At 39.9% G+C, this 14,210-nt stretch overlaps 1 protein-coding gene across 1 annotated transcript in view; it reads right to left on the bottom strand.

The window, feature by feature from the left end:
* The window catches only part of KCNQ1 (potassium voltage-gated channel subfamily Q member 1), a 343,495-nt gene that overhangs the window by 3,196 nt on the left and 326,089 nt on the right, over nucleotides 1–14,210 (bottom strand).

Consider the following 14,210-nt stretch of genomic DNA (forward strand, 5'->3'; position numbering starts at 1 on the left):
TCTAGACCAACCTTGGAGTACATTTGTGGTACTCAGAGGAAAATCAAGAACCAAATGTTTCTAGGAGCAACATGATTTCAGTCTCTGGTTTCTTGCATTTTGCAGTCAAGAAGTAATGTGTACCATCCCTTTTATCTGGCATGGGAAACCTCTCTGCTCTGACTCCAACATACTGAGCCAGATGTCCTGGGGAGGAAGACAGGCGCTTACAGCTATGATTTGGGGAATTCAAATTCATGCCATCAGCACGGCAAGCAGGAAAACATTCCTCAAGGAAAGATGCCTGTCCTTCCTGGATGGCAAGAGGCTCTGAAACTGGGCAGTGAGAGTCTGCCTTGTGGCCTCCCACTCCCTGCTATAAGCATAAAGAAAAAGCCACAATTTTGTCATTGGAGTCTCAGACCCATCCACAGGGATCCTAAAACACTAAGTAAACCTCTAGGCAAGAAGAGGTAATAGGTTTTAAAAAGGGAAAAGAAAGTAAGCAGAAAAAACGTGATGGGAATAAATTGCCGCCTCAAATATCTGCTAGAAAGTAGTGAAAGGCACATAAAACCGCCAGAAAGAGTATGAGTGGGAGCAATTTATATGTGCCTGGCATTCATCCAAGTATCACACAGGATAGTAAAAGACAGTAAGGCTGAGCAGAACATCAACAAACCTGGAGGATTTCAGCAGAGACTAAAATGTTTTTCTACCGTAGAGAAAATGCTGTTTTTTTCAAACACTTTGTACAACTGGTAGGGAAGCAGATACAGTAATTTAAAAATATGAGGTGCCAGAGATTTATACTTTGCAGCTGGTTTTGAAAACATTAGGCAAAGCACCCTAGATGGTATATGAAACACTAGTAATTCTGGATGGAAATGGCTGTTGAAAGATGAGATTCTTCAAATGAGGAAGCTGAAGAACACATAAGTTCAAGATTTCTAGAAGGAAATACAGATGGCAAATGGAGCAGATCATCAGGTTTTCATTTCATCACTGTTCACTCCCTTAAAAAAGGCACGCTTTGCGCTAATGGTGCCTATCCTGGATGGCAAATTCATGATGTTCCAAGCATGACAGTATGAATCAGGGGCAGCGAAGCTTGCCAAAGCATTTCATTCCTCCACTGCCCGCTGCCCAGGCATTGCTTGCTTTCTGAGACAGCTGCACTGGAAGACTGTAGTGGAAGACTGCAGACAAACAACTATCTTCAGAGTCCGAAGGACAACTTTTCCTCTAACAAGAAATGTCTTTTGGCTAATTATTCTAAATAACTAGGGGATTCTTATAGATACATTTTTAAATTTGTGATTCCAGGCAGGGATTACCAGAGGAAACACAGACTGAGGATATATCTGGAAAATGTGCATTTATGAAACTCTTGCAGTGATGAGCTATTGAACATGACAGTAGATTGGACTGAGATCTGGATAGTCCTTCAACAGCTGTGTGTCTTGGTGATGAAGTACTGGAGAGAAGTGAGATGTGAATACTCTTGCTGGGAAATAAATTCCCTGAGATAATTGTCTAATTTTTTTCTATGGAATAAGGTTTAGCTGCAGCAGCTGTGGAGTGCAGGAGGCCCACAGAAGCAGAGGCAGAAGCTAATTACTATTGAGCTGAGCCATATGAGATAAAAAGGAATGACCTTCATCTTCCATGCTTATTGGTGTAGGTCTCTAAAGCCATTTGTGCAGAGAGGTACAGGTAGCTGGTTGTGTTTAGTCATTGTTTGATCAGTTTTGCTATCCAATAAGCAAAGCTATTTGCCAGGAAGTTCTGTACCCGTTATGGGCTTGCTCCAAGATGCTCTGAAGTCTGTGGTAGTTTCTGGCAATCATATACTTCCAGTATATGATTGTGATTCAGTGATTCAGTGACTTCAGTGCGCTCTGGATTTGTACATTTAGATGTACAGTGGCTCTGGATTTGTACATTGCTTTGCTCATGCCTCTTGGGGCTGTATCAGAAAAGACTATGTTTGCAAATGAGACAGCAATGGGACGATGTCAATTCTGCCAAAGTGGGTCCTCTGCTTAAAGCAGGAGACATTTTAAAGAGAGTTAGAAGCTACCAGAAGGCAACTTCTACTGTTACCGCAGGCCTCTGATGTGCAAGAATAAGTAGCTTGCTGGTAACAGCCTTGCTTGTTAGCAATCCCAATCTGCCTGTCGTCATCCAAATACACATCCTGATATATACTCTTCACTTGTTTGCTGCAGAGATAATTATAACCACTAGAAAAATGTCGCAGTGTGCAATACCTTTTTCATTAAACTAGATTTATGCACTTAACATGCTGCTTGGATAAGTGTATCAACTTCCCTGAATCAAAATTTCAAACACATTTACCTGATTAGAAATTAGCCATGATGCCAGAATGAATAAAAGTAAAGCAAACAGAAAAAGTGCTGATGTGGCTATAATCTTAACTGCTTTGGACAACTCTGATCCCTCCACTTAAAACAGCAAACAGTGTTAATTACATAGGAAAATAACTGGGACTGTTTCTTTTATGAAAAACTAAGTAAGCTCTTTCTAGCTGATTTATGCTTCATTAGAAGTATGATGTTTGTATGATCAAATTCTTTATATGCAAATCATTTCTTTTGTATTTTGTAGTTGTTGGGGAGAGCAAGCAGTGCTTGAAACTCTTCAGAAATTACACACCACAGTTATTCCAAAGTCTTACTGAAATACTGTATGAAAACTAGTTTTCCAACCTCCAAAATCAATTTTCTACAAGGATCCAAGGGCTATAGACTGAGCACAGATGGAAAGAAGCAGATTAAAACAAGCTTTGAAGCGAGCTCTTAGAAATGAATAAAAAAATCCCATCCATGCAGTGCACTGAAAAAAAAGAAACCTAACAAATAGCTCTTTGTAAAGACAGAAAGACTAAAGCACAGGTTTTAAATGGCACATCATGAACAAATGTAGCTATCTTACACAGCAATTTTTTTCTATCCCTAAAGAAGTCACAGAGGCGTATGACTACACTGATATCCCGTACCAATAGACTAGAGGCAATGACACAGCTCCTGCGAGCCACAGGACCCTCTTAGGTTGTGTTTTCAGGAAACAGCTACAACTGGGTATAAAATGACATGCCAACTTTTACAAAGGTATCGAAGACATTCCAGGAGGTGTTAAGGAACAAGGCAGAGACCGTTCTTGCTACATTTTAAGCATTCATAGCAAATCTATGGTATGATTCAGGATACCAAAGGTCACAATGAACTTGTTTCCTTACTTCCCACCCCCCTCCCCCCCCCCCCAAAAAAAAAAAAAAAAAAAAAAAGAGGAGGTCTGGATGGCTCCAGGGACAGCTGGAAGAGAATCTCCTTCACGCAGCATTGTGAAGGAGAACTGAAGAGTGGCATTCTGGAGACCTGCTCCCAAAACTTGTCATAGGGGTTTACTGGGAAGGGACAAGGGGAGCTGGAATCACGGAGCCAAGAGGGACAGTATTTACAGCCATCGATATTCAAGATAGGGGAGCAGGCCAAGGACAAATTATTGGTGATTGGCAATTTTGGCCACAAAGACCATAGTTAACTACAAATTACCAAGAAGTTAAACCAAGCACTGCTCCATGATCTGGAGTGGTTAAAGCTGTTGATTAAAGCTGTCTCATCTGCCCTTCATTCTGGGTTTCTAATTCCCTGACTTGGAAATTTCACAAGTAAAACTTGGACATTAAAAAAATATATTATTAAGGGTAAAAGTCATAGTCCCTTTGGACTATAAGGTTGTTCATAGCTCCTTATATTCTTAATGCAGTTGACTGATTAAACAAATAATTTGAACTAAATCAAGAAATTTTTTATCAGCACGGTTTATGCACCATGCTCACTCTGGATTCAGGGGGACTGTGCTTGTTCTTAATAAGGAAAGACGAGTGTGAAGCTCCTAAAGGACAAGAAGAAAAACAGAATGCAGGCTATGCTTGCCTGAATGAAAATGTGATAAAGAAAATTTTCAGCTACTTTTCAAACATTAGACTCACGATTCTGCTACCCTGAATTAACTTGAGTGGTGTTAATTCCTGAGAGTGCAGCTTTTTAGCTCTCTTGAAGCAACTCTTGAAGGTACTTTTTCAAGATAACTGAAAATGACTGGGGAGATCTTCAAATATTTATCACCACTGATGGCCTCTTAATGAGGAGGACCCTATTGCTCTGCAGTGTGAGAAACTTTAATGAAAAGAAAGTCATGCTCTCTTCACCTGTGTATCCTCATAGGTGGTTTTGAAAAGAATCTCTTCCATGTTTGCTATTCAGTACTGTACTTGCTAATGAGCTAGCTTTAACTTTCAGAAAAAACACACCCAAAATCCTTTCTGTTAACAAAGCCATCTTCAGGCATGCTAATGACTCAGTCAGAGAAAACATAGGAGGCAAAAAATATTCCAGATCTTATGATACATGTTAATGGCAATGACATGAAGGAATGTAATGGTATTAACCAGTACTTTAGCAAATGGAGAGTGAGCTCTTCAACCTAACACCTCTTCGTAAGGTGTGGTTATAAATCATGTTTTTCTTTAGTGGCATCTATCCTATTCAAGTAATGTTCTTGAGAATATCTGAGGAAGCTTCAGAGAGCAGCTTCCCTGGCTCCCCTTGTTGCTAAGTCCCTACACGTTTTGGTATCAAAATATTTCTAAAAGTTAATGCTTTAGAGGTTTCACAGTCCTGTGGACAGGAACAGTATTAGGAGTGGCTTTTCAGAAAAGTTAGACTTTCAGGTCTCAAAAGGATAGGTATAGGAATCTTCATAGAGGATTTACTTTAAACTTTTCTCTATAACTATAATAGAGGAAGGAGAGACCAACAATTTCAGTATTATTAAAGAAAATTTCTTTCTTCAGGTACATGATCTCAAAAATATTGGAAACAGTCATTCTTCCATTTACAGCACCCAAGATTGCAGATGCTTGAGAATCCCCTTATCAGAGCTTCTGGCTTAGATGTGTTTATTTTGTTGCCAGAGATTAGGCAGCATTCTTGCTGGAGGTTATATACCAGTCGCTGAGGTGTTTATAGGAGAATGTAATCTGCATGAAGGAAGATTTGTTCTCCAGACTGTCTGTACTTTCTCTTGAGAGTTGTCCAAAGAAGGGAGTATGTGTGTGGTGTCTGGGGGAAGGATAGAGGAAGTGGAGCCGGTGAGAAAACACTCTCTTCTAATATAACATTACTCCTGGCTAGAAAAATATAAAGGCTGAGCTTCTGAGGAACCAAATTAGCAGGTTTTGTGGGCTGCACATAACTAGTCAATGAAAATATTATATTAACACTGCAACCACTGTCTTAACTGACAAGTAAAACTGACAACTTTGAGAAGAAAGCATCTTTGGAAAGAAAGGCACTTGTTACACACTGTATCCTAAAATCAGCTGTCTTGTATAAAGCTGTCAGTGCCAGTTTCTTCACTTTGAGATACTAACAGCTTTTTTTTTCTTTTTTTTTTCTTTCATTTTTTTCTTCAGTAAACTGAGACTGTTGCTGGTCTCCTTACTCTGTGTTTTTATAGTATTTTTTTTCTCCCACATTTCTTAAAAGCATAAGAAAAAGCTTACTTTTTAGTAGTCGCAACCCCTAAGAAGCTGCTGATAATTCTCTATTAACCAATGTGTGCTGCCCTGTGCTTTCAGTGGAGCGGTGAGCTGGGGCTGGGAAGAAACTTCTGAGCCACTGAGTCTGGGCCAGAGCTCAGAAACAACTGGGATATACAAACCAGGCATTGCCTCCGATTCTCCAGGAGTTACCTTGAAACCAGAGTGAATTGCTATTAACAAGGGGCTTGACTTGACACAGTACATTCTTGAGGCACTGTATAGAAATTCAGCTGTCACATTTTTCTGAATTATGTTGGAAAGTAAAACAAATTGGTAGCACTGCTAACACCAACATGTGGACATTTGATTAGTGACTATAACTTTGTGACATTTTAGAGTAATTTTTGTTCTTTTGAAGAATTTTGTCTTGAATGTAGAGTACAAGCTTTAGGGTAACAGATCCTCAAGCAATAGGAAATAGGAAAAATCAGAGGGTTAATCTATGCATTCTTTCTTTTAATTAGAATTGGGAAAGCAATTTTGATAATTAGGTCCTTGTACTGAAGAGAAGTCCACATGTCCTTTTCCCTAAAGAAAAATATATTTTTCTAAAAACATCCTCAAAGTGTCTGGAAATTTGACATCTCTGGCTAGCTATTTGCTCAGTTCAATTTCTTTCACGTGGATTTTCATGATTTTTAGAGGAGTATAATTACAACTATAGTGCTATTTTTCATATTAGAAGTCTCCCTTGAATTCTATTTGAAACTGCCAATAATAAGAGACATGTCCTGACAGGTCAAAAACTCAGTGATATGAATAAGCCAGTTAAGTACTGTGTAACAGGAATGTGTGATTTGTATAAAATATGGCTTACCTAGCACAGAATATTGGCTGCATGTTTTGTAACTGTCTCTTTTATGATACTGCCATTTTTCCCTCAGATGAAAATTAAGATACAGCCTTCAGCGACAGCAGTAGTTGAAGAAGATATTATGCAATAAAACAGCAGCCTTCACAGCTATCTTTGTCTATTTCTAATCACTTACACACAACTCATGTATGTAATCTTGATGCAAATAAATGCTTCTGGATTTGCAGCTGGCAAGATGTCAGGTATGAGAGAAACTGTTAAGACCTACAAAGAAACAAGGGGCAACAATAAAAGGACAGATGCTGTTTCATGTCACCTTCATAAAATTACCTGGATATAACTTGCTGCTTGACTAAGGGAAGCAAGGTAAAATGAATATATACTACTTCTACTAAGGAGGTGGGTAGGACACTGCCAAAAGGAAGAATTAGTCACGGAAGAGCAAAGTATACTTGGCCACGGATGGCTACAGAGTACAAGACCTCAAATGGTGCAAAGATTCTGGGGCAGTGGTTATTTTAAAAACAGAGAGGATTCAAAGCCCAAGGGTTAAAAAAAAAAAAAATCAAGGCAAGGCTGAATGACCTAAAATGCTGCTAGTCGAGACAGAAACAAGGAGCAAGATGGAAGTGGCTGTGAAGATGGCAAGAAGTGGAGACTGTGAACTGCTGCTGCTTGAGAAAAGAGAGCTGGGAATGGTGGCTGTGGTTCAGCGCTTTTGTGGTTGCTATTAACAACTTCTTGCAAAAATATTTGGCTTATTTAAAACACCCAAACTATTGGAAGCCAGCTCTTCCTGAGAATCTTTCTTTAGCTCTAGGTGTAGATTTGGGCTAAGAAGTCCCTCTGATTGCTAATCACTCCCCAAACTCCCCAGCCAGCCCCGCTGGCCTCGCAGCACTGAACGCATGCCCAGATGTGTGCAACACTCACAGATCTATCTGGCATCCAGAGGGCTATAGCCAAACAATTAACATTTGTGGTCAACTCTTGTTGTAGATAAATGAGACAAGACTTAAAACACATGGAAATTTTCAAGTTAGGACAGTGTCCAAAATCTACAGTCTTTGGCCCAGCACAGCCTCAGGATACAGCCTTTTTTTAAAACTAAAATATTACAAAGGTCAGAGATTATTTTTTAACCCTTTACTCTAATAGAGTATCAGAACATGAGCTGTAGATGAACAAGGGACTTTGAAATGTTTTTCTTTGCTTGTATGAACCCAGGAAACTGAAGGGTCTTGTCTCTAAATATAACTTTTATCAGAAGCTAATGAAGAAGATAAAATCCCCCTATCCTATTAATAGAATACTTCGGATTTTTCAAGAATTTCTTTATCCTCATTTACTATTGCCTTCAGGAAATGACATCTCTTTTGCCAGTCACAATTTTCTTCCATTTTCATTTATAAATAAGATACAAGTTGGCAAGAAGAGAGGGATTCTTTCCTTAAAAGACAACCAAAGATACCAAAAGTATGAGAGTTTATGTATCCACAAAAATGACTGGGCATCCATCTAGCACCATCATCCTAAACAGTTTCCCAAAGTATGCTTAAATGGAAATCCAGCTTTATGGAGGATGTTGAATAGGCTCAAGATAACAAGAAAATTAAGGAAAGTATTGGTCAAAACAAAACTGAAAACAAACAAACAAAAAAACCCAAAACCTGAAAAACCCCAACAAGTTATCTTTATGCAATAGTTTGGATACAGTTATAGAATAAATGGCAGTAATTAGCGCATCTTATATCCAAAGCCCTGAGAACCTTAGCCTATCTATACAGCACCATGCTGCAGTAGATAGCTACTGTTATTGTTACCACAAAGTGGGGAAAACTGAGGCAGTGAAGTTAATGGCCAGGCAGCGGATTTGCTAAACATCTTTAACTTGGAAGGAAGAGCTCTAATAAAACCTTAAATATCATCTTTCCTGTCCTAGGCAGATCTTCACATCTCAAAGCACTTTTCAGTCTTCTAACGAGAAAGAAGTTTGTAGAACTGATTGCTTTCTGACTCCCAATCACCTTTGTGTTCACCAAGATGTTCCTACACTGTGCCCTTCTGGCTGAGCACCCCAATACCTATCTTCAGGAGAAAGAAAGATGCTGTGTAGCTAACAGGCACTTATTTTTCAGATGCTTCAGTTCCACAGATGTGAAGAAAACTCCCTGTGGTACTTGCCTCTGGAGGACTCTCTTTGCTGGGTTTAATCACGGCAGTACAGCCTCTGAATATCACTCCATATTTTTGTTGTCAGGAATTTGGCTATCAGACAACAGCTTTCTCCTAGCTGTAGATTCCTGTTTCAAATGTGGAACAGTGGCATATTAACAACACTTCAGGGTTCAAAAAAAGTAAAAGACCAAACTAACATAAAAATATGTCCAAAACTCTTCTCCACAGAAAAATAACCCCCAAACCAAACCAAACCAACCCCCCTACCACCATCACCAGTTATACAAAACAAAACTGACTAATCTTGACCTCCCTCCAAAGGGGAATGTTTTGTTTCTTGAATCCTTGGCTCTTGCTCTCGTATGATACTGGGACTATGACTAATAACCTCTTGCCGGAGTACTGCTGATAATTTCACCATTGAGTAGCTGTTCTAGTTCTGGATCATCATAGTATGCACTGAAGTTGCCAAGATTTTATTTTTAAAAAACAAAGAATAAGATATATGCTCGTAATCCCCCAGTGTTAGAAATACATTTTTCCTCCTTCCTCTGAACTGTTATTTTTCAGATGCCTGCTAAGAAATGGTTCCTTTTTTGCTTTCTCTCTCTAAAACACTTTTCCTAATTCAAAACACATTTGAGGCTGCAGCTCTTTTTAAAGCAAATATGCCATGCATCACATTGAGTTAGGTCAGCACTGCTTATGTTAATGTTTCTCGCTTCACGCAAATGAGGCATCCACACTCCTTTTCAAAGGTAATAAAGCCAGATGAGGTGCAAAGCGTTTTCCAGTTGGAATAGAAAGTGAGACTCATCCACAGGTTATGGGTCTTAGAGCAGACACAAATTCTGTCTTACAGTGGAAACTAAACGTATACCTCAGCTACAGCACAGCCACATCAGCCCTACTTCTCTGCCCAAAGCAGGCAGACAAGAACAAGTTCAGTTAATTCACCACAACTTTGTTCACTGTCAGTAAGCTAAAGGAAATGAGAACAACAAAGCTCAGTCTATGCAAAGCTTGAAAATGGGAGTTAGCACGAATTACTGCAGTGCAGTGCTGTGCTGCTGCATGTCACCACTACCACTTTGAAAATTCTTCTCGCTCCTTTCTTGCTTCAAGGAAATGGCACGGGTAGTAAGGTGTGGTGTGCCCGAGTTTGGCCAGAATGAGGAACCTGCTTCTGCTGGCATTAGGTCCCTTGATACACCTCATGCCAAGCACCTGAAAATCAAGGGTTGTCTTCAAAACTGTTGGCTGGCTTTACTTCCACAGTTGCTGGGGTACCTGAACCCACTGCAGCGGTTCACATGCTTTGTCTGACCAAATGTGTCTCCTAAAGGTAGGGGTGAATACCACCAGAGCAGGGCAAGGAACGGGCAGAAAGGACAATCGACATTATGCAGCAGGGAGCGGGAGAGAAGGATTGTAGGTGCTACAGGCACAGATGATGATGGCACCTGCCTGAGGCCTCCCTTTTGGAAACTGTGCACAGGGTGGGGGGAAATGGGGTTGCATGAAATGAAACATCGTTAATAGTTTGCAGCATGCCTTAAGAGTTCTGTGTGGGAGATTCTATTGGATGGCAAATATCACAAATGGATGGGACAGCATGAGTAGGGAATGGCACAACAGTCTGCTTTTTACTTGAAATGTTAAAGAACAAGATCACTTCAATCGTTTTTTCAAAAAAGTTTTTTAGCCAGTTCTTTTTTTTGCATCTGCAATCTACTCATTATTTGTGATTTGATAGTTATTATATGGGCAGAAAAGACATAAAACTTCTTTGTACCTAAAATGAGCTTACAAAATTAATAACCATACGGTGACTTCTGCAGCAATCAAAAATGGTTGGGAAAAAGGAGTGGGGGAGTGAAAGAGAGAGAGAAGCAATTATAATAACAGCGAGTTTTGAGATTCCCTGAGGGTTGCTGCTGGTAATTAAACCAACGGCAACATGAATCTCTGTTTGATGTGGTCATGAATTTGTTTTCAAAAGAAAAATCTTTAAAAAGATTCTTTCAAGAGAAATTTTTAGAGAACAAGCTCAGCATGAATAATTAGACCAGAAATACTTTGATAAATATTATTATGGAGGAGTCATTTATGGGCCATGGCATTTGCAGGTTAGAAATTCTAGTGATAAATAAGGTGGCAAGTTTGCACCCATTCTGAACACACAAAACCGGGGCCATATGCCTGAGTTAGTTCCTCAGAAAGGAGGCTGTCTCTTATTTTCACTGTTGCATTAAGCGTTACAAACACACAGACAGAACATTTCAGTGGGAAAACGCAGCACAATGAAAGAAAACCACAAACAATCCAAAGGCACTTTTCTTTCCCAGAGGCCTGCACAAAGATCAGAGGTGAAGTTTATCAGTGATAAAAATGTCTGTGAGCTCACTCCACTCCCCTCCCTTTCTAACTTCCATTCACTTCTGCTGAAATCATACCCTTGGAAAAATCCCCTTCAGAATGCTTGAAAAATAATAAAGCTTTCATTTTGTGGAAAAGCTAAGCATCCAGCAACACCACTGAAATCCAGAGAAGATGCAGGTGCTCTGCACCCTCCAAAATCTAGTTGCCTCAGACACCCAAAAGCTGCATTTCATTTGTTTCCTGACCACTTCAAGAAGCTGAGGCAGAGGCAATCAATCACAAGCCAGCAAATAACCAGCCAGTGAACTAGAACCTAATATATTTACCAGTGGAAACCCACGTTTAAAGGAAAAGGAACTGCCTGTTGGCTGTCATGACATTATTCATAAAGACACACTAGTAGATCTTATGGATACCAGAAGCAAAACTCCAACAAAGGCAACCAACTGCTAATGAAGAAGGGTTTTCACTCAAATTTCATGGGTCATACAGAGTCATTACCCATGCCTGCAGGAGTTCAACAGCTCTGCCAATTGAATTTGGGGGAAATTAAGTGATTATTTTGTTCTGCGTTTTGTAGCATTGGACATTTTTCTTCCAATCCCAAGTTCTGGAGCTAACCAGTTATGCAAGAGTATCAGCTTCAATTTCCAGAGCTAGCTTTAAATCAGACTTATTGCAGGGAAAACCTTGAAAACAGGTCTTAAATGTACATCAAGGTCTCAGAAAACAGTTTTTCCTTTTTTTTTTCTTTTTTTTCCTTAAATACAACCCTATGTCTTTAAGCCAATCTCCTAATACTTCAGGAGCTCAACTCATTTTGAAAATGGAGAGACAGATCACTTGGCTACTGCCAGTGACAAGTGCTGCATGGGTTAACTTTCCAAATTGGTTCAACTGCAGGTTTCCCTCTGGTTTTGAGTCAGTTAAAATATCAAGGCTCTTCTCCATAACATTTTAAGCTATAATGACTTCAAAAGTAAACAAACGTTTCTGATAAAATAACATGTTTGAAAAATGTAATGGATGACAAAGATAACAAAAAATCCTTAGTGCTTTTCTTTGTCAATAGCTTCTTCTAGGAATATAGCCAGACCGGGCATTTATTTGGACTGGTAAACCATGACTCAAAAAGTGGATCTATTGGCAGTATAAGCAACAGCTCAGTGGTGGAAGCAAAAGGCTCACAGTCTTTCCTAGCTGATTAATCATCATGACAGGCTTGCAGATTAAATGATCTGCCCAGCTTCAGATGTTAGATGTGCATCTATCTCTTGCTATTCTTCTGGTTCATAGGCAGTAGCCTGGATTATTCATTCTTAAGATAATGATGATCATTACTGTTCAAAACAAAAAGGATTTGGGCTTTGTAATTTTATCCTATGATAGAGGAGACTTCTGCACAAGATAACACTGTACATATAGTCTAGACATGATGAAATATTGGAAAATCCTTCAGGCAGAGGTGGTGACAGTCTTGCACATAAAGTTTTGTGATGTTTCTCTTCTCTACTCCCCCCCACCAGAACTGTTATCAGTTGCACAAAGGAAGAGCATGAATACGTAGCTGCCCTCAAGCCCTGCTATTAAGGGCTGTACTAGCCCCTGTTAGATCAATGACAAAATGTACCTTCTCTGAGATGGAAGGCAGCATCTGTTTCACAGCACCCAGTAACACCCCGCAGCGTTCACAGATAGGAAAGAAAGAGTAGCAGTTTGATGACAACATACAACAGCCTTCAATGACTACTAGGGATGAGAAACATCACTAATTCTCATCTAAAGTATTTCATCTTCATCGCCACAGAGGCACCAACTTGGGCTCGGGCATCAGTCAGGAAGGCCCTCACTGGATGTGGCACACTGGGAAGGGAACATCAGAGAATCTACGCCCTGCTTTCTGAAGCAAGCTGCAGCCTGCTCCTCCCAGAGACTGATCATTTGTGTTCCCAGAAGCCAGACCCTGCTGCACTTGGAAGATCTGAGTATTGCCGCACAAATTGGTTTAGCTACAGGCATTTCTTATTTTCCCTCTGCATATTTTCTCTGAAAGAGTGAAAGAAGTTACTACAGAGTTATTTGTTTTCTTTCTTCTGCTAGTCTCTAAGTAGTATCTTTTTTTCCCATCCAACAGAGAGTAATCAGCTAGTCACTGGAGAATTTCGTTCACCCCTAACCACTGAAAAAAGGTTAGTACCTACTAAGGACTTTACAGATTAAAATGCTAACATTATTCTGATTCAACTAAGACATTTTCATCCACTTTCATGGATGACTTTGTGTGATTCAGCTAACAATTTTAGCTCTGACACATCTGCTCTGAAAAGTGAAAGGAGTTTAATTCAGCCTCAAGCATCACAGTTCCTTTCAGGCGTAAGTTGCTCCTTCTTACTTTATAGTTCCTGCACTGTTGATTTATAGTCTTTAAAAGCAATAGTCTTTTCAAATCAAGAGACAATCTTCTCAAATTATATCTAAGTTTTAAGATAGATGCTGAGCGACAATGGGAATAATAAAAATGATAAACATACCAAGTGCTTCTATTTCCATAAAGCCTCAGAAGGCTTTACAATACACACTCCTCACAACTGAGGAAATGGAAACAACAGAAGGTGAAATGACTTGCATGAAGTCCTGCAGAAGATGACAACTGAGAACCAGGAACAGCATCCACAGCGCCTGAAAACCCCACAGTAACCACGCCAGGACATCTTTCTGCATGGGACCAGACTGTCACAACGATGCCAGTGTCTGATGCTGCCTTTTAGAAACTGATTTACAGAGAAGCCAGAGGGGGTCTGGTTGTACTTATTCCTCTCTGGCTCAGCCAGAACTTGCAGTGTACAGGTGCAAGTGAGAAGACCATGTGTGACCAGCTCTCTGATATGCATTATTTATATAACAGTTCTACTGACTGAAAAACTAATAAATCCACGGCCTGCAGATGATGTGCAGACATACAGACACATCATCACAAATATCACTTTATCTTGATCCTTCCCCCTCACTGCAGCACAACAGAGCCACGAGTACACTAGCAAAATAAGCCTCTGGCTAATGAAGCCAGTTTCAGTCACAGTGGTTCAAGGCCATTCCTCTATACGGAACGGTCGCAAGGCCTAGGAGTAAGTGTCATTTTCCAGAGAAACATTTCAACATGAGTATTTCACATAGCTCAAACTTTCTCAAGCTCATTTGCGAAGCAGTGCTGAGAGCTGCTTGACA

This window comes from Cygnus atratus, chromosome 5, assembly GCF_013377495.2.
Source record: "Cygnus atratus isolate AKBS03 ecotype Queensland, Australia chromosome 5, CAtr_DNAZoo_HiC_assembly, whole genome shotgun sequence".
NCBI classification, from domain to species: Eukaryota; Metazoa; Chordata; class Aves; order Anseriformes; family Anatidae; genus Cygnus; species Cygnus atratus.